Source organism: Haliaeetus albicilla, chromosome 3 (assembly GCF_947461875.1).
Source record: "Haliaeetus albicilla chromosome 3, bHalAlb1.1, whole genome shotgun sequence".
Classification (NCBI taxonomy): domain Eukaryota; kingdom Metazoa; phylum Chordata; class Aves; order Accipitriformes; family Accipitridae; genus Haliaeetus; species Haliaeetus albicilla.
In genome coordinates, this window is record NC_091485.1 from 46295810 (window position 1) to 46315186 (window position 19377).

At 40.1% G+C, this 19377-nt stretch overlaps 1 long non-coding RNA gene across 2 annotated transcripts in view; it reads left to right on the forward strand.

Annotated features, from left to right (window-relative positions):
* Positions 1-19377, forward strand: part of LOC138684787 (uncharacterized) — a 63660-nt gene that overhangs the window by 7472 nt on the left and 36811 nt on the right. For both annotated transcript variants that reach the window (XR_011324071.1, XR_011324072.1), the window contains exon 2: positions 12635-12839. This is a non-coding gene — a long non-coding RNA (uncharacterized lncRNA). The remainder of the gene's footprint in view (positions 1-12634; positions 12840-19377) is intronic.

Genomic DNA, 19377 nt, shown 5'->3' on the forward strand with positions numbered 1-19377 from the left:
TGTTTTACATCATTGAAACATTCACTCACTTTCCTTGTGGGGAAGAGGTGGTTCTTTCCCAGTAATAACCTTTTGGACAAGATGGTACACTGCGCTGTAATTTGACATGGCAAAGCTTCTGGTTCTTTGTAGAAGGTTTTGGGTTTCCCTCCTAATGCTCTACAGCTTACTGTTTTGTATGGCACAATGTATTTTAGTATTGATTTGGTCTCAGAGGTCTCAAAAGTATTCCTTTCTCTGTGGGGTAAAGAAGAAACTTGGTCTTGTTAAAACATGAGCGGACACACAAGTGGGACAGACTCTGTTAACTGTTTCATGGGTTTCTGTGTGACCTTGGACAAATCACTTCACTTTACTGTCGATTCCCAGGTTTTACTATAGGCTCATTAAGCGAGTTAACAAACTTACAGTGAATATAATCTTCTTCTAAATCTGGAAGTCATCACTATTACTTGCACAACCCTGTGTTCTGAATTTAAAGTGATACTTGTCTTTCCTGCACAACACAGCTCTGTTACAATACGCTCCTTCTGCACACAGTCACTAATACAGCCCTATAAAGGGCAGTGTTCATTAACTGTATCCTGTGCACAAAGGATGTGAGCTTGATTCTTTTTAACAATAATACAGAAACCTTTCCATTTATTTCCAAAGTTCAAATAGCAGCAGTGGTGTGAAACAGCTTTGTCTTGGAGAAACATGTGGTGCATTGATATGGAAATGAGCACACCCTGTGCTTCAGTAAGTGCCAGGGTGGCAATGTTCAGTACTGCCACACTTAAGTGAGCTTCTGCATTGTCTTCAGCTTGGGTTCAGCTAGCCAAAATTCTGGCAGTGTTTCCTTCTGTGTTAGAGGTAGACTTTGAAATGCTGCTATACTTGACATCCTTGTATGTAAAGTTGGATAGAATCATACTCTTACTCTTTTCTTGTGAAGTAGCAACATGTAGTTAGATATTTTTAGATGAATATTATACAATAATGTATTTTGTTTATGGTAAAAACCAGCAGATAATTTGGACTTTTGGCTTTGAAGAAGAAAAAAAATCTGTCCTTCAGAAGGACTCTATCTATTGCTTTCTGTTTATTTAGCCTTTTAGTCTTTTTCTATTTCAACTCTACCTTGTGAATTGCAATTCAAGACTATGTTGCACACTGACATGTTAATTTAGCATTAACATTTGCCAGCTATTCTAAGGCCGGAGGCTACTGTTTAGTGATTATTATTATTGCTATCTTGCAGAGCCCAGAAGTGTGCTAATCATTTGCAGATGCATAGAAAAACATCATTATTTTCTGGATGGATTTGTAACTTTATATTGAACAGGATGAAACAAGTGATGATAACAAATATTTCTGGCAGAAGTTGATGAGAGAACAAGGGTTATCACATGAAGTTCAATCACTTACTCATTTTAGGCCTCGACATAAAATTTTTTATTATCAAGCAGTATTTATCGTGATGGATGACTACATAGAGCAAAGACTCTTTTAGGAGAGGTGAGGTCTAGTTGGAATACCTCAGCTGATCTCAGCTGCAGCAAATCTCACTGAATGTGTGTGGTAGGAAACCCCCAAATCACAGAAACTGAGCCGCAAGTCCACTGCACAGTGTGTCCTGCACTTCTCGTCTCACTGTCATCTGGACACGGTCCCAGCAGCTGGAATGCCCATCTCTTCCTTCTGAACTGCCCACATGTCTTACTTCCCAGTGAATGTAAGAGTATGGGAGGGAAGCAGAGGGTGGGGTGGTCCCAGCATGCTGGTAGGACACAGCCATGTCTCACACCCTCACCCAAGATGGGAGAAGCTCCCAGGTACCACAGCTTAGAGGTAGTAATAGGTACCTGAAATGTTATTTCACCTAGAAACTTGGACACAACTGATCACTAGCATATTGCAGCATTCCCAAAAACTCAATAATTTTAAATGAAAGGGAAAATTAGACAGCTGTATGAGTGAATAATGTCTTTTACGTGCTGAGGGGGAAGGCAATCTTTAGGATGCATTGTGAATGAAAACATTGCTGTGGCGGGAGGTAATGGAAGCAGTAGGCATTGCAAGTGCAGGGTGACATGGCAAAAAACATAAGGATGGTTGTAAGAAAGGTAAGCGATATTAGATGGAGATTTGCTGTCAGAACTGTCACATATTTCTAAGGAGGTATAGTATGTGATGGAACAAAGTCAATATTAAAATGATCAGGGTTTATAAGAAATCAATGTTGCCTTCCATCACTACAGGTGTGAATACGCACATCCTCACAAATGCACACTACCTGCATAATTTAAAAACAAACTTAATTTTGATGATGTTACTTTCAGTGGAATAAGTGTTCCTAAATGGTCCCACGTCTTAGTCTGACTTTCTCACTGTACGATAGTAAGGACATGAAGTTTCGGCATGAAGACCTTGGCTTACTAAGTCCACAATTGCCACTGAAAATTGTTTTAAACCTTTTAATAAAGATACAGAAAAAAGAAGAAAAGTAGTTAGAGAATTTGAAGTATAATTTATTAAGTGAGGTTTATAAATACACATTTTGAAATAAAACCTGTAACTATAAAAATACATAGTACAATAAAAAGTAAAAGGTTTTCATTTCATCAGCATTCCCTAATTGCGTTCCTTTGTATAAAAAAAGATTTTAGAAGGAAGTTCTTCCTCCTGTTAAACTATATTATAGCTAGTATTAAAGACTTTATCAAATGTCTCTTTTGGAAAAAGAAAAATGTATTTGAGGTGGATTCAAGCTATTGCTTTTCCTAAGTTTATGCTCTGATATGGCTTTCCTGGGAACAAAACAAATAGACACAAAAGGGGAGAGAACAGCAAAAGCTGACATTGCACTTTTTATTTTTGATGCTGATTTTTAGCTTGCAGCGTCATGAGTTGGAATGACAGGCACACTATGCCATCTTTGCATCCAGCCCAAGACCCAGCAAACCTGCATCAGCCACCTTTCAGGTCATGGATTGACAATGAAATGAAAAGAGGTTCTGTATTGGTTGGCTAGATCAGATTTCTTTCACACCAAAGAGGAGAAGAGAAGTAGGAAAGAGCAAAAATAAACCAGAGCAAGAAAAAGAGAAATAGAAGAAATGTTGCATGTAGGACCCAAATCTTATGTTCTGGATGATGTTACAGATTAATCTAAAGAGCAGTGAACAATCATGTGACAAAGGGAGCTAGACTTCTCTTACTCTGTAGAATGTAGAATACAGGATTTTACACCACAAAGCTCAGTGTATGAATTCTCCTTGCCTGGTATTAAATGGAGTTTCTTTGGTGTGAAACGAATTGTGTGCTGTAATTTGAATGGTAGCAATCTGACTTTTGTGCAAGAGAGATGGTTGAGAGGAAGCATAAATAATAACCTTACAATTTCTTTCTGACATGTAGATCATGCCGCACATTAGATGATGAAGATATTTCTGTCCTTTGATATCCTGTGTTCTCACAACAAATTATTATACATCAAAGAAATGAGTTCTGAGTCAAAATGATAGTAAAAGTGATGAGCTAGAAAATAATGTAAAGAGCTGGTACCTATGAAATTACTGCAAATGTCTGAAGAAATGGGGTAAAAGAAATTGCTCACAAAGTTGTTCAAATGACTTAAGCTGCTGTCTGAAAAATAAATAATCTGGGATATGACTATTAAAAATGAAATGTGGTTAAAAGCTGAAGTTTTTGAAGCACTGTATCCAATACTGTATTACAGGCCATCTTTCCTTAACCTCCTTCCCTGATTAAAGTTTTAGAAAGATTGTAGTGGGGGCAAGTAGAGGGCAAAAGAGTTGCCAATATCATAAAGAATCTTTCTTATCTAAGTCATTAGTCCTTTTCCAGCCATGTCAATAGTGGGTTGAAGTTGTCATTGCCAGAAGATTATTCAGTGGTCTATGTGAAGTGAATTGATGGTTTGTTCTTGTTCCTGTTAGATATTTACATCACAAAAAAAGATTGCGAGGATTGATACCACCCAGCTGATATCAGAGACTAAGCAGTGGTTGAGGGTTCATTGCAGAGAGAAAATTGTAATTAACATGATAGACAATCCTTTTAGGAAAGGGTTAAGTGAGTGAGGTAGAGTGGTAGGGAAACTTGTCCTTTTTGCTGACTAGACTTTTGTGTGATCTGGTCTAGTCTCACTTCGGTGGAGTGTCTTTCCATACCCACCTGGGGACAAAGCTTCTTCTTACCTGTGTTTAGCCATCTAAATTTATGTTTGAGGTGGTTGTCTGGGATCCCTCATAGCCCATATGAAGACAAAAGCATTTTCAGAGGACTTCAGTTTCTCAGAGATAACCTTTCTGGAGATTTTTTGAATCACTTTGCATGGTTGTCCATGTACAGAAATGTTGAACTCCACGTCATCGCCTCCTGCAGGAACAGCTGGGTCTTGGTTTTACTCATTTGGCAGGAGAGGAAATTCAAGTAAAATGACATGTAGGTTAAACTTTTCCATGACGGCTACAAGATTAAGAGCAGAGATGAACAGAAGGCAAAATATTATATATTCTGGGATACTCTTCCTATGAAAAAAACAAAGGAGGAGAATGTATCATTTTAGTGAGCGTTAAATATTCATGCTGAATATGTTAGTGATGAGACTGACTCTGAAGGCAGAAAGCAGTGTTACTCAGAGCACAGACTTTCCACAAATTCCTGCAGTGTAAACTTGTCTTTGATAACTCTTCTTTCTGGGGCCTCAAATTAGTCACTTAGCTCTCTATTTCAGTTTCTAAGTCAATAAATTGTGGATAAACTGTACTTTCTATCTCCCTCAAAAAATGTTACTTAAGAATTCAGTGTTGAATTACAGGTGAACAGTGGCAGGTATGTGCTCAAAGGCCCAGACTGGCACCAAGATCTCTTGAAGTGGATGGTACAGACTTAACTTAGATATCTAACTATCACACTTCTATCAGCAAACAGTTATAAGCTGTACATAAATCTTTCAGCTGCAGCTTTTGAGCCCTCCCTTGTGCTTCCTTTATGGTTGTGGCCTTAAATTTATTTTTTTTTCCAGAAGAAAAAAGCAGAAAGGTTACTCTAAGCTGTGCTCTTGGTGATATATTTGGATGTTATGGAAAATTGGAAAACAAATTATTGCCATGTCTTATTAAAGATCCATGTGTCTGGACCAGATGTTTGCACTACAGCCAGTTCTGCTAATGAGGAAAAGGGTAACTAACCATAACATGATTGATTTCTGGGTGAAGGTCCATCTTTGCCTCTATCCCTAGCAGGTGTGTGTATTTTCTGTATTGCAAAAAATACACATTTTCTGTGTTGCAGAGAATATTATATAGCCTGTCCTCTACCAGGACTTACGAAACAAAATATGTTGGCAAAGACCAACAGATCAGTATTCTTTCTTTAGGACACACCCCCATACCCACCAGCCCCCATTATTTATTAAAAGTATCTAGACAAGCAGCAAGTGAGTTTCTTTGATTGTACTTTAATGCTTCTTTTGCCTTGAATTGTGAATTGCGATTGCTTAGATAAATGCACGGAAAGACTGTCTGTTCTCACTTTGGCTTTCAGAAATACCTCTTTATGTTTTTCAGTGAGGTACTGTTTTGTAATTTACATCATCAGTCTCATTGTGTGAATCTCTACAGGTATCTCAGCAACCTCTTTAGGAGTAATACAGTGTGGGTTACCATTTCCCTCTGCTTTCCAACAGTGAAAGAATAATGCTCTCACAAAGCTGTGCTAAATTACAAAACTAGCTTTTTCTGTGATAACTCCCTATTGTTGTGTATGATTTTAGTCAGTATTATTAAAGAAAAGCATGAAGCATCCCAGCTTTCTGGGTGGTCTGAAAAATCTGTCATCTCCCCTCAGGTTTTCCACAAATGTACTTGAGCTTTCCTTTAAGTCTATGTCTGAATTTGAGAATCCCCATAAAGGAAAGAAAGATTCAAGCAATCTCTGAATGTAACTTTTAAAAATTGGAAATAGGACTAATGAAATCTCAGTGTGGGTCCCCAAAAGATAATTTAGTGGTAGGTACTGAATAGAGCATGCTGTGTGATTTGCTGATGAATCCTTTGAGATTTACTTAGATGCAGGATCAACCATACCGAGAGCAGAGCAATAATTCAAGCACTTCTCCTGGGTGACAAAATAGCTGTCTTCCTGTAGCTGAGTTAGTGCTGAAAGGTGCAACAAGCTAGCTCATATATTTTCAATAGGAATTTTTAAATAAAAGACAATAAATTTAAAGCACCCAGCTGTTCTATAAAGGCATCATAAAAAAGGGACAGTGTGTAATAAATTACCCATCATTTATTTTCAAAAAGGGTTTCTAATGAAAGCTTAGCACTAATTGGATCTAATCACACTGGGAAAATTTGGTTATTTTCCAAGACATTTAGATCCTGTAGTTTATAGCTATTCTAATTTAACACTTTCTAGATTTCTCTCTCATCTGCGGTATGTCCAATGTTCTTCAAAATTACTTTTTTCCTAAAGACTGGAAACTACATCTCCCGTTATGAACTCTAAGTTTATATAGGCAAGAATTTGAATCTTGACTAACTAGTTCCACTTGCAGTGCAAACTTTTCCTTTTTTTGCAACAAGAAACTGTGTGGTCGTATTAGCTGCTAGCAATGTATATTGCTCTCCTCAATCTCTTTCTCCATATTCTCTTAGCTTAGGGTTACTTCTTCTGTTCAACAGAAAAAGTTTTGAGGTTTTAGAGGGGTTTTTTTGCTGCTACTCTTATTCTGAATTTATTTCCATGTAACTGCATATGCTGTCTGGTTGCTTGGGGATTTAGTTTAAAACTCTTCTGTACTTGACTGCATTCTCTGTCATCATTGGCTATACTTCCAATTAAGTATCATCTGAAAAAACTGTCCATTTCTCTTTTTGCCTACTTTCTTTTCTGTTTCTTTATTAACCCTTAAAAACTAAAGCAAACCAAAATTAACCTGATCTTTAGACAGGTTAACATCCCAAAAAGGAAAGAGGCATTGTTAAATAAATGGGTCCATGTTAGTTCTGACAAAACTCTCTTCTGTTCCTATTTAACTTACTTCAGTATGTTTGAGTCCATTAAATTATTTCTATTGGATAATATAAAAAATACATAGTTTAATGCAGAGTAAAGACACTGATACATATAATTTTGCACTTAATACAATTAAATACACTCTACTTTTTTCCTCCATGCAAACAGAGGGTGCTTTCAAGGACGGTGACAGTAAACTTAGCTCCAGTCAAATACATGGAAATTGACTGGCTTCCTTTTTAATAATCTTTAAAGATTTCTTTAGATACTTCTGTTCATGTTGTCTGCAGACTGAAAAGACTTCTACCTTCATAGTTGAGACATCGGTGCTGCTTAGCACTGATGAAATAACACCCTGTCAAATATTTGATGGTGGAGGGGTGGCGAGTTGATCACTCATATGATTGGCCAAGTCACAGTCTCAAGATTTCAGGGTGGAGGCAAAACCACTGCTTTTGTTAATGCTTTCTCTCACCTAAAGGTGCTGAGAAGTCAGGTGAGGTGAAGTTGGCCTTTTTTAGGAGAGAAGCTTGCCCAAAGGCACTTTTACATTTCTACCTGACAGTTGGTTCATGTTTAACTCTTTTGCCTCGATCTAAATAAACATTGCATATTGTTGGTAGAAAATGAATTAGACTCTTTCAGAGCTAGTCTTCTCAGGTGATGCTTCTTTTTTTAGTGACACCTTTCTCTTACGAAGTTTTGATCCATGGTTCTTTGGGCCCCAGTCACGTCTCAACTTTTATGATAGACCAGTATGACTTTTTATAAAGTTTGTAATAGATAGCATTAGGAAGGCTCGTACGGTCTCAGGGAGTCCCACTGGTGGTTTAAGGGCTGCAGTTGCTGCTGTTGTAGGGCATTTTACCTTCCCCCTCTTCTATGCAAGGATCTGTGGCTGGCCATTTGAACCTCTGATAAAGGAGCGGAGCACTGACTGTTGTATTGCTTTTAGTCCTGACGACATTTGGTCACGCATACCCATTCAGTCACTCGTGTGTCTTCTGTGCATGAGAACACCACCTGTGTCTCCATCATTCACACTGTGCACCTTGCTAATGGCCTTGCAGTGTGCATACAGAGAAATGTCTGTGGGATGGGCCTGATTTTGATCTAACATTCATATTTGCACCCATTCCAAGGTCCTTTTATGCTGCCGGAGCAGTGTAAACAGGCAGTAGTGGCGTTTACCTGAGAATTAAGCCCTGTTTAAACATGAAGGGCTCAGTTCAGTTACCCTGACTCAATTTCATGTAATACATTACTGTACAAGTACTAGTAGATTCAGTGAATCTGTTTATGTGACAAAGTGTCATTTATGTGAGAAAGGGAAGCAAAATCAGATTGCTTGCACTTAAGCCCAATGGGAAATGGGATATTAACTGACTCTTTTACAGAAGAAGAGCTGTTGTAAAAGAAATATTTGACACTGGGAAGGAAAGAACAGGTCAGCAGGATAACACACCTTGAAGAACACAAGCAGTGATTATATGCCATTATTTGTCAGTATTCCTCTTCTGTAATCTAGAGCTGTGTTGGCAAAGTTAGCTGCAGCGCTCGGGAGTAACTCTAATGGGATGTTGGCATACCTGAATGGCTTAAGTAATACAAACTGAGTGCGATCTACCTTTATTGGTAGCAGGCAAACAGAAGGCAATTTGGTCAAAATTCCTTCTATTATATTTTCAAGGGTGTTTTCTGTAGAAGGAAACATTGCTTTGAAATGTATTTGTTTTGAAGCACCTGCATCCACAGAGCTCATATTACCGCTGAGAACTCAAGAATAAACGTTTGAGAGGAACCTCTGTGCGTAACAGACTCTATACTTCTGAACTACGTTTTCCCAGCATGCATAATTCTAAATATTGAATGATGGCAATTACTAAGGGCATTTGAAGAGTAAGACATTGAGGAGTGTTGTCGTATTATATTAGTTATGGGTAATAGCTGCTGACTTTGGAACAGTGATGTGAAAATCAGACTGCTTCAGAAGCTCAATTTGGAAGCTGGGAGAGTCATGCAAGGTGACAGATCAGTACCAATGTAGGAAATGTCTTAGAGGCAGATAACTGCTGTTTCATGCATAAGTAGTCAGGGTCCCAATATTTTTCCTATGCAAATCAATGTCAAAATTCAGGTTAACCTGATTAGGATCGTCTCCTTGCAGAGAAGGATGGAGAAAAGTTATGAATTCCATCATTTACATAATATGTTGAATCTGGCGGCCCTAGGAAAGTTCTTAATATCAGTTATTGTCTGTATAGAACAATTCTTGTTCAGAGAAACAAATGAGGAAGGTGCTTTTCCATGAATTTAGGAAGGCATTTTGAATTGGTATGCATGGTATGCACTTGTGCTGATCCTGCAATGTGCATTTCTCACAGACATATTCCTAACTCGCAGTTACATTTGGTGAGACTACATTGAACATTCCCAGACTGTTCGCTCATCTTTGGTAGTTTGCCTAAACCAGTGTGATCTCCATGGCTAATGATGCTTAAGGTTTTTTGTTGCATCTCATCCCTCATCTACATGGGGTCACCTTTGCCGTTTTTGAAGAAAGACTCCCGCAAAAGAAGAGTGTTCAGGAGACATTGGCAGAGACCTGCAGTATGTCTCAGGGAGAAAGGAAAATTCCTTCTAATCTGTGCTATAAGTAATAAAATGTGGCCAGGCAAATCATTCTTCTTCTCTGGAAAAGTTCAAATAAACCATAAGGGAGATACTGTGAATTCATCCAGCGTGTAAAAAAACCTCATGTTCTCATTCATTCACGAGGTGACAATAAAGAATTTATTTTGTATCTTGCATATTTATCATTTTTGGATGTCAGAAGTATTGCTTTCTGTCATCACTTAAAAAGATTTTCTGGTGAACCCCTCACATCTTCCAAGGAAGATGTCTATTATACAAGGTATAGCGTTCTTTTGCTATCATAATATAAGTTGTATTTTAGAATGGAATTAACTGTATTCATAAAGGACTGTTTTTAACATCTGGGTATCTAGATTAGGAGCATTACCATTATAAGCAGAATTTCTGTATGGGAAAATTTTATAAATATAGAATTACTCTGGACTATGTAGTGGCTTACTGAATGTAATAAGGTATATCAGTCTCAAGATTTTCATAAGCTGTGCCTAGTTAGGAAGAAGTATATGTTGCAGTGAGATTGGTTTAGTAGGATGCTTTGCTCAAATATAGGAACACTCGATGCTCTTGGCAAGTACATCATTTCAAAGTTAGTTCCCCTGATTTGTGCCTGTTTGTTACCTCATTCCCCTTCTCCAAACAGTGAGGCTCCTATTTGTGGAATATATCTAGTGTCATCACCAACGTTAGCCCTTAGCTGATAAGTCAAAACATTAATGGAAATTTTTGGCCATTGAAAATTATAGAAGTGCTTTTCTATATGTGCTCTTTCAAAGTAATTTCTCTGTTCCTTTGTACCAGTGCTACTTTTTGCTTTTGTACAACCTGATTTTCTTTAAGTGGTCTGACAGAAGAATACGTGTGCTGCTGTTTAGATTATTGCTCACATTATTTTAGGATTAAAAATTGGATTGTTGTGCTGTGGTGTGTTACTGAGTATTTAGAGTGACATGCATCCTTGATTATTAGGGTGAGCAGCAATTTATTTTTTTTTAAAGAACGTAAAGGGAAGGAGAAGCAGAAAAATGCACAAATTTCAAATATATGAATTCCTGTTGTTATATCTTGGATATAGCCCCATTCTCTAAGCAGTAAGGCTCACGCTGATTGTAAGTACAGCAGAGCTGTGTAATTTTTAGTGCTTAAAGTAAGGTTTAGTTTTGTGTCTTTTGACAGTTCTGGCCCCTATTTCTTCTTAGATGTTGCTTTACATTGCAAGGGAAGCATAATATAAGTGTATCTAAAATTCAGAAATAAAAACAGAGCATAATATGCACTGAGTCTGAATCCATTATGTGATGGTAGGTGTTGCTTATGACAAGAGTGATTGTATTATTTCCTGACCTGGACTACTTTTTGTATAATTTCTGTATTAATTTTCATAAGCTTTCCCTTCCTAAGTATTCTTATAAAAGGGATTTTAGAGATGAAATAATGGGGGGAATGTTCTCTTTTCAAAGCAGACACTCCGGCTTCACTCCTAGGAAGTCCTACTGGTATCTCTGCCTTCCTCTCCTGATAACTCTGGGGAAGAGAGGTTAAATTGCAGTAAATTTCAGTGCATACTACAAATTATATATTTAATTATGCTTGTTCCCTAATACATAGGTAAGAAATTTAACATTCCCAGATCTGCAATCTGAAGTTATTATTTGTTGCAGATTTTTTTCCCTAAGTAAATGCAATGGAAGTACAATGAAGCTGCCTTTCTGGAAGCAGGATGGTGATTTTTTTCTGCCATTCAAGAAACTTCAAAACAATAGGAAACTCTTAAATTTGGTGCATTTGCATGTACTTGGAAAAAATCTACTTTTAAATAGGACAGCACTGTATCGTTTTAAAGCACTGAAGAGTAAGTAATATAAAATCAACCAAGAGGATAATCTCTGACATTTACAAACATTTATAATGGCATTAGTTCCAAGTAAGTTAGCTGAGGCAATTTGAACCTGTAGACCTGAACAAATAAATAAGCATGGCTTGCCATCAGCTATTTCAGAAATGTACCAGTATTGCTGTGGAGCTTTGTGCATCCAAATAAGCAGGGAGATCTACCAGATTTCTCTGGGGCTTCCGTCAATCAAGACATGGTCTACTTTACTAGCGACTATTTCACAAACAGGTAAAAATGCTATGTTGCAGAAATTTCTGGGCTTTCTGGAAATTCTGCTGCAGTGTTTTAGAGCTGGTCTGAAAATAATGGGCTTACAAAAGACTCAGTGACAGGGCTTAAAGGTGAAATTAGTTTTGATGAAATGTCCCTGATTGGCAGGTCTGCAATAGTTTCCCTTGCTTGCCTGTGAAATGAATCCGTTCTTTACGCAGCTGTATGCAGCGGTTAGACTGTGTTACCAGCGCGGGCCTGAGCTCGCACTTGATCCCAAACTGACTTGTCCAAATTCTCTGAACCCAAGCCAATGCCAAAGCAGCTTTCTGCAAGCCCTGAGGAGTGCAAAAGAATAATAATTAAGCCTGTGCAAATTTTTAGTATGAGCAAAGTGTGTGCTTAGTACCAGGAAGGAGAGCTAAACGTCGGCAGGCCTGCTCTTGCTTAGCCTCCATCCCCTGCCGTGCGTGCCACGATGACTTGCAGTCATGTAATACGGCCACACGTGGATCAGAAAGACCAATATGATGGTCAGCATGCCCTTGTGGGAAATAGGTCCCTGTGACACAAGTGGCCTAGGCAGTATGAGTGTGCAGAGCGTGGCTCGGGGAACGCGCTGTGCTTTAGCCCGCTCTTTGGTTCAGCGGGCAGGTGGCGGGGGGGGCACGGCTGCAGGGCTTTGCTACGCTGCCTCGCCACAAGTATGTATTGCTGTTCGAGGGGCAGAAGCACTGATGCTCATCTCTGGACTGGAAAGATAATTCAGTTCCCCACTTACTCAATTGCAACCTGTCTTCAGGGGAAATCTTATTTATTAAAGATTTCATCCACTCTATTCCTCAGGGAAAAATGTGAACAAGAGCAAGAAGAGGTGTCTGAGCCAGCAGTCTGAGGGCCAAAGGAGTTTGGAGACTGTTAAGCAGACATTGCAGCAATTCCTGCTCAGAGACTCAAGCAAGAATGTGCGGAGTGGGGCTGACCAGTGGCAGAGACCCTTGGTAGGACAATATTCATCAGCATCCCATGTCCCTGCATCAGCAGTGCTCAGGTAAACCTCTAGCCCTCCAATCTCAGCCCCAACAACTTTAAATATTTGCCCTGAGAACCATTTAAGACAATTAACCTGATGTGGTGTTCAAAACTAAAAGCTTGATTTAAAAGTAGGGAATTTACAGAAGCACGACTGAGAGTTAAATTTGGCTTGTGAAGCCTTTATTTCTGGTACTAATGTTTAAGATGGAAACAACCCAGCTTGACTTCCAATTCCCCAGAGTGAATTTGTAGACCTGAGTTTTAGAAGAAAAAGCCCTTTAACTGGTATATTGAGATATTTAACCTGCAAATCTGTAAGAGAAGACAAAAATGCAATTCACACAATGATTTGATTGCATTTTTTAGAGGAAAACCACATTTAAAAACTGGAAACAATGCTAAATGCCAATTGTAAGATGCATGCTTTAATGCTGATTTCCTGCTACCATCTGTTCTGTAACAAAAAGTCAGTCTCAGTTTCTGGGTCAGAAACAAGGCTCTGGTAGTAACTTTGTACTTCTTGGAGGATGTCATGTGCTTTAAACCAATTCACTCCTGTGGTGCTGTGCAGTGGGAGGTCATCTGAAAAGTTTAAGATAACCCAGGACAATTTAAATCACACAGTTTTAGCAAGGGTCTGTTAGTTTTAAGCACTAGCACAATTTGGCCAAGGACTATGTGTAGATTGATTCTTCAAAGTTGAGTGCACATCTAAGTAAGACCTGGAGGCTTGCTGCAAATGGTTTTATGTTTATTCTTTTTCAAGACTTCCTTTATAAAAGTTTCTAACTGGGTGACACTTTCTAGTTTATGCCAAACTTCTGTAATAGTGAAATTTAGAGTTCAGGATGATGTCGTGTCCGTAACTGCAACTACACCCTCATGGAGTATAAATTGTTGTCCCATTCTCTACATTATTGTTCTAATGAATGCCTGTTTTGTGGTTTGGTTTTTGTTTGGTTTTTTTTGTTGTTTTTTGGGGTTTTTTTTGGTGAAGATGTGACAGAAGTAATCTTCTGAGTTAACAGCGTACTGTATTTTCAAAATTGTTAAAAATTTGAGTTTTTAGAAGTATCCAAAATAGTTATTGACCATTGGTAAAATTGAGAGGGCAAATTACTAGTATGCCTTAGTGTGTGCTCTAATGCTTTTGTGTGTATGGGGTTTTGTGGGAGCTGAAAGACTTGCTTTTTGTTACTAACTTTCTGAAATTACTCTTCTGCTCTATTTTTTTGTCTTGTTTTCATTCCTTTTCCAAATGAAGTTCATAGATTGTTCATGAAAAAAAATATTTCAGCTGGTAAACATTTCCATCTGCTAGTATACCCTGTTTTAGCAGCTGTAGTTAGGGTTGTTTAGAAGAAACCCAGGAGACCAATATTAACAAGTATCACCATTTTGGAAATGAACATTGAGTATTCCAAGTAAGTCTGGAAATGTCTTGAAACTGGCAAAAGAAAAATCACCAGCATTCAATGATGACCTAGTCTTGCTAATTTGAATGTCTTCCTCACTCCACTGGCAGCATAGGGAGTGTAGCACCTCCAGCGTGTGCTGGAGTTCAGTTAAACTGGGACCCTTCAGCTGGCAATATTGGAAACCCACAGCACACACAAGGTGGTCCCTGTCACCAGTCTGGTGTTGGCATTGCCACTCACCTTTTACACAAGAGTCAAGGAGAACCCCAGGGGAAAACTGACATTACAGCCCCTGCTCCTGGGGAGTGGCATGTGCTTTGCGTGGCTGGATCACCAGATAAGCACAGACATGATTCCCAGCAAATGGACTTCGCTGACCCCTGTTCCCTTCTTCTGTGGGATGAGTGGGCATCTAGGAAATCCTGCTGCCTGGTACCAGGGCTCACCCTTCCTAGGACGGTGCCCTGTGGGCTGGCCCACCTCCCTGTCACAGGGCAGCGGGCCTCTCTTCCCTCCCATGCCAATAGTAGTAAATCACTTGTAACTTTTTCAGGGACTAAAGTTGAGTCCTCATGCTTGTCTACCTTGTCTTGTCTTGCCCTGGATCTTCACTTTCAGGTTCAGTGGTGGGTTCCCAGTGTATTTAGCAGCCTACAATGTTGATAGATGTACTTAGCCATTTAATCATAGATTATGCTATGGATTGCTGTCTTGGACATTCAGTGGGTTTTCTGGAGCTTTTTGAATATTTTTCTGTCCTCTTTCTTCTGCTGTTAACCCAGGAATGCTAATAGCTGAAATCCCCTCTTTATACAGAGAAACATGGGTAGTGGCCCAGCAAGGCTGCACATATCACAAACACTTGTAATTTTACCTTGTCTATAATGGAAGCTGAGGACAGAATCTAAATGGAGAGATTAGAGTTAATCCTTGGAAGTGAGAGGAAGTTCACAAATTGTTTATTTGACAACTTAGTTTATTTGTCTAGCTGCTGCTGTCTATATAGTCTACCTATCCTTTCTTGATAAAGAGATAATTTATCGTTCAGAAACATGGCTCAATTTTTTCTGTGCTGGTGCACACAACTAATGCATGTCATTAATGCAATCCGGAGGGAGCAGTTCGGAAGAGGAGAAGATAATTTACTCACCATGTGCATTCAGTCCTCAGCCTCCTTGCTGAGATTCCCCTGCTGGTTTGGATTCTGTTTTCTGACATAAACCTGCCTTACCTGTAATACCCAGAAACGTAGTGAGCCTACTAGTTTAATTCAAGGATAGGATGGTACAAATTCTGTTCCCAATCTTCGGAATTCAGAAACCTCAATTCTGTTTTAATCTGCAAACCCACGCCCAGTTCTGGCATTGCTGCCGCTGTACGATTTGAGAGCTACGTTATGAAAGACTATGAGATAGTTATAATTACTAAAATATGAATAAATTATTCATATTGATTGCACTGGAAATAGGTCTGGTTTGACATGAGAAAGAAAATTTGAGGCGGGGGTGATACCAATTTCAAGATGTGCTGTGCTGCAGGGGTGTTGCATGGTGCTGTAGTTACTGAATTGCCTTGGCAAGAACCTGCTCCTTGCAGCTCTGTAACCTCCCCCTGAAGCCATTGAGCCGTTAGCTGGAACCTCTGTGCCAGAATTTTTCCATTATTGTTTTCATGCTGTTATCCTTGTATCATTTGCATGGATTTGCACCTGCAAATCCTGACTGTTGTTAACGGTGGGCTTTCATGGAAGTAGCTACCACTGGTTTGAGAATCACCCTTCTTTCCCCTCTTTCTTTCCCTCCTGTTTTGTAGATTTTAAATTATATTAGAGAAATCAGACACTGCACAACAAAGCAGATAGTAGTCATCCAAATGCTCAATAAACATTATCCAATAATATATGTGGACAAAAGCTTAACAGTCAATGTACAGCACTTGCATCTGATTAGCATACTCTGGTCAGTGCTAACAGCATCATAAGCAGAAGCATTCCCTAGGGAATTTGAGTGGGTCTCAGTGAAACATTTAGGATGAGGGGAAAAGTCCTCCTCCTCTTCTTCATCATCACCACCTGCCTCCATTACCACTGGAGACACTGTCCAGAGGATGACACTCACCTGGGACCCCATGGCTCCCCTTACTGGCTGGTACCTGGGGAGTTTTTCCTCCTCCTCTGCATTTTTCCCTCTCCTGTCCTCTTTTCTCTGTCCTTCTCCTCTGCTTTCGTCTTTGTTTTTCCCCCCAAGTTACTTTGTTAGAGTCAGTGCATGTCTTCAGCAGTGGATCCTGCTAATAAATCTCTGTGCACGTTACCCTGGCTCAGCATCCTTTGTGCGGCAGGGAATCGATGATCAAGGTTGAAGTAGAAAGCAGTAAGGAAAGTGAAAGGTTGTGATCCAGACAGGTAAAAGCTGAAGAGGAAAGAGGCGTCGAGCAGCAGGCCAGACGTAGCGCTGGTATGGATACCTGGTCTGGTTGTGCTGACCTCTGCTATCAAAGTGCTCTTGCTGAGGGTACAGTTTGTAACAGGAAAATTATGGGGTGCTTTCAGCTCTCTCTGCAGAAGTGCAGTTTTTCTGGAATAAATGCATCTGTGGAAGGACTTCACTAGCACTGATACGTCAGTCACAAGGACTCTTAGTGCCAGCAAAAGTTTGTAGGGCACCAGAGTGTGTCTGTGCATGTTGAAGAAAGCGGGATGCACACAGAGGCGCAGGCTTACATCCGCAGCTGAGCCCAGCACATTTCCTATGACAAAATGGGATGCAGAATGTGTCAAAGTACTTTTGCAGCCCCTGAATGACTCTGATCTTCCTGCAGTTTGCTTATTAAATGTCTGTTAAATTGTTTTTCCTCCTTCCTGGTACAGAGAGTGCCAGACACAACATAATCTCCCATATAGAGAGGTGAAAATCCCAAGCAGTGAGCAGTCTTGAGGGTGATTTAGCCCAAAGGCTGGCTCGTGTGCGGGTGCTGCAAGGCTGAGGTCACCAGCATCGGGTGGGCTGGGCACTAGATCAGACCAGCGGTACCTGCCTCTGCCTGTCACCCCCAGCAGAGCTTCCAGCACGTCAGAAGTCTGTCTGCAGATCTCTAGGGCCAGGAAACTCTGTAAAGTGACCTGTTTTCACATTTGCTACTCCTTTTGCTTACAAAAGCAAATTTACCTCCATCCTTATTTTGTTTTGATTCTATTGTGTAGACACTAATTGTATATTCCATGGAAAAATATAACTAGCTGACTTATTCACAAAGAGATACAATATCAAATATAGTGTTATTTTTTTCTATTCATAAGTAATTGATAGAAAACAGCAGGTGTTATATTTTGTCTTGGAGCAGATAACATTCAAGGAAAAAGAAAAGGAAACCTCTCCTTTTCTCATGGGTAAGGGACTGATAAATTATTCCATGATAGATAAGGATAGAACTCACGCAAGTAACAAAGCTTTGGAAAAAAAGCACATAATAGTAGTAGTGGTAGTAATAATAGTAATAATAGAAAATGAATGTATGCTTACACTGCTAAAAACTTGTTTGGATGCAGAGCTCCAAAGCTTTTCGTCTTATTGAATCTAGAAGAAAAGCTTTTTATTGCTCTTAAATTAAAAACAAAACCAAAACCAAGCTACTGTACAAATGCAGTGGATTTGAGGCTTTGACTGTGTATTGGGTTTGCATGGCAAGTTTTGGTAGTGGGAGGGCTACAGGGGTGGCTTCTGTGAGAAGCTGCTAGAAGCTTCCCCTATGTCCCATGGAGCAATGCCAGCTGGCTCTGAGATGGACCCGCTGCTGGCCAAGGCTGAGCCCATCAAGTGACAGTGGTAGCACCTCTGGGATAACATATTTAAGAAGCGAAAAAAAGTTGCTGCGGCAAAGAAACTGCAGCCAGAGAGAGGAGTGAGAACATGTGAGAGAAACAACCCTGCAGACCTCCAGATCAGTGAAGAAGGAGGGGAGGATTCCCCTGCAGCCCGTGGGGAAGACCATGGTGAGGCAGGCTGTCCCCCTGCAGCCCGTGGAGGTCCACGGTGGAGCAGATATCCACCTGCAGCCCGGGGAGGACCCCATGCCGGAGCAGGTGGGTGCCTGAAAGAGGCTGTGACCCTGTGGGAAGCCCACGCTGGAGCAGGTTTTCTGGCAGGACTTGTGACCCCGTGGAAGGGACCCATGCTGGAGCAGTGTGCTCCTGAAGGACTGCACCCCGTGCAAGGGACCCACGCTGGAGCAGTTCATGGAGGACTGTAGCCCATAGGAAGGACCCACCTCGGAGAAGTTCATGGAGGACTGTCTCCTGTGGGGGGACCCCATGCTGGAGCAGGAGATGAGTGAGGAGTCCTGCCCCTGAGGAGGAAGGAGCGGCAGAGACAACATGTGATGTGACCACAACCCCCATTCCCCATCCCCCTGCGCTGCTGGTGGGGAGGAGGTAGAGAAAATTGGGAGTAAAGTTAAGTCCGGGAAGAGGGGAAGGGTGGGGGGAAGGTGTTTTAAGATTTGGTTTTATTTCTTATTACCCTACTCTGATTTGATTGGTAATAAATTAAATTAATTTCCCTGAGTTCAGTCTGTTTTGCTGGTGATGGTAATTGGTGAGTGATCTCTCCCTGTTCTTATCTCTAGCCATGAGTTTTTTGTTATATTTTCTCTCCCCTGTCCATTTGAGGGGGGGGAGTGATAGAGCGGCTTTGGTGGGCACCTGGCGTCTACCACAGACTGACAATAGATAACCCAGAACTCTTTGATTTTTACTTGCTCTTCTACATTTGTGTGTGGCACAAAATGGAAATTCCAGTGTAAGAAGAATTTGTAACTCCAGCAGTCTTTGCATCTATCAAATAGGGAGAATAAATATGTCGAACACTCCAAAAACCCAAGAAATTTCTCCTGGGAGGAAGTTCAAATAAGAGAAAGGGGGTATAATGGTACCTTAACCACTCCTGTCCCCGGCTCTCCTGTTCATCTCCCTTTTGTTTCCATTAGCTTGTTCTTCATCACAAGCAATATTCCTTCAGCACATTTTTCCCATTGCTTTTGAGCTGCTATTAGTGTCTAATAAGTATATCATATACCCAATAAGTTATCAAGATTCAGTAAAGATTTCTAGTCTATTACACATCTCTTAAGTGTGCTCTC